General features: G+C 56.1%; 1 long non-coding RNA gene across 1 annotated transcript in view; it reads left to right on the forward strand.

The window, feature by feature from the left end:
- The window catches only part of LOC113980521, a 2,150-nt gene extending 965 nt beyond the window's left edge, over positions 1 to 1,185 (forward strand). The window contains exons 2-3 of the long non-coding RNA XR_003538152.1: positions 89 to 149; positions 1,115 to 1,185. This is a non-coding gene — a long non-coding RNA (uncharacterized LOC113980521). The remainder of the gene's footprint in view (positions 1 to 88; positions 150 to 1,114) is intronic.
- Positions 1,186 to 1,958: the final 773 nt, after the last annotated feature.

A 1,958-nucleotide genomic window follows, 5' to 3' on the forward strand; every position in this document is an offset into this window, starting at 1 on the left:
CCCCCCCCCCCCCCCCCAATTTTGAGATTTTCCTCCCCCCCAATTTTTGGGACTAAACCCGCTGGTTTTGGGTCTCTCCCCCCCACAGTTTGCCGAGATCCTGCAGAAGATCAAGGAGTACATCAGCAAACAGCCCAAAGCCGCCGAAGGTGACCCCGAAAGCCCCTCAAAATGGGGGACCTCCCTCCCTCCCCCACCCCCCACAACTACCCACCCTTCCCCCACCCCCAAATCCCCCAAAACTGCCCCCAAAAAGCGGGTTTGGGGCATCCAAATTTCCCATTTCACATTTCCCGCCATTTTGTCCCCTCATGTTTCCCTCCCTTTTCCCCTCACATTTCCTGCCATTTTGTCCCCTCACATTTCCTGCCCTTTTCCCCTTACATTTCCCGCCATTTTGTCCCCTCACGTTTCCCTCCCTTTTCCACTCACAGTTGGGGGAATTTTGGGGCGGATTTTGGGGTCTCAGGTGGGTTTTAGGGGGTCATTGGGGGAATTTTGGGGGTCCTGGGGGGGGATTAGAGGAGTTTGGGGGGGTCTATGGTAGGGTCTGGGAGGTTTTGGGGGGTCTCGGGGGGAATTTGGGAGAAGATTTTGGGGTCTCAGGTGGGATTTGAGTGGGGGTCCCTTGGGGGGGGGAATTTTGGGGGGTCCTGGTGAGGATTTGGGAGATCCCAGGTGAGTTTAGGGAATCCTGGGTGAGTTTTAGGGGGTCCTGGGTGAGTTTGGGGTGATCTCCAAGGGGATTTGGGGGACTGAGGGGGGGATTCCCAGGGGAAATTTGGGGCAATTTTCCCATTTTTGGGCAATTTTGGGGCTGGTGGAGGCAGCACTGGAATATCAGGTTTGGGGGGTCCCAGAAGGGGTTTAGGGGATCCTGGGTGGGTTTGAGGGTTTCCCAGGGTTATTTTCGGTCGATTTCCCCTGGTTTGGGGCAGTTTGGGGCTTGGTGGAGGCAGCTCCGAAATGTCCGTTCGGGGGGGGGTTCCCGGGTGGGATTTGGGGGGTCCTGGGGAGGATTTAGGGAATCCTGGGGTTTTTTTTGGGGGGATCCTGGGTGGGCTTAAGAGTTTCCCAAGGGAAATTTGGGTCGATTTCCCCCCTTTTTGGGTAGTTTTGGGCCCAGTGGAGGCAGGCCTGAGTACCGAGTGATCATCGACGCCAACAACCTGACAGTGGAGATCGAGAACGAGCTGAGTGAGCCCTGGGGGGGATCTCGGGGGGTCCTGGGGGGCATTTCTGGGGGGGGGTTTCAGGGGCTGAGGTGGATTTTGGGACCCCCTCCCTCATCCACAAGTTCATCCAGGACAAATATTCCAAGAGATTCCCGGAGCTGGAGTCGCTGGTGCCGAACACGTTGGATTATATCCGGACAGTCAAGGTGAGCTAGGACCCCCCCAAACACCCCCTGGGACCCCCAAAATACACCCTGGAACCCCCAAATCCCACCTGGCACCACCCAAATCACATCTGGGACCCCCTAAATCCTACCTGGGACCCCCCCAAACCCTCTCAGGACCCCCCAAATTCCCTGTGGGACCCCCCAAATCCCCCCGAATTCCCCTTTGCCTCTTTCTTTCTTTTATTTCTGTGGCCCCTTGTGGTGACTTTGAGTTCCCCTGGGGGGTTTTGGGGTCCCTAGGGGGAGTCACCCCCCCTTTTGTCCTCCCCTAATTTTGGGAGTTCCTTCAGGAATTGGGGAATTCTCTGGACAAGTGCAAGAATAACGAGAATGTGCAGCAGATCCTGACCAACGCCACCATCATGGTGGTCAGCGTGACGGCTTCCACCACCCAGAGGTTAGTGGGGCCCCAAAATATTTGGGAGGGGTGTTTCTTCTTTTCATGTTTCCCTCCATTTTCCTCCTTACATTTTTCTCCTTTTCCCCTCACCTTTCCCACCCTTTTCCCCCCTTTTCCCCCTCACATTTCCCACGTTTTTCCCCTCACCTTTCCCAC

Source organism: Neopelma chrysocephalum, unplaced genomic scaffold, assembly GCF_003984885.1.
Source record: "Neopelma chrysocephalum unplaced genomic scaffold, ASM398488v2 Primary Assembly neopelma1_94521, whole genome shotgun sequence".
NCBI classification, from domain to species: domain Eukaryota; kingdom Metazoa; phylum Chordata; class Aves; order Passeriformes; family Pipridae; genus Neopelma; species Neopelma chrysocephalum.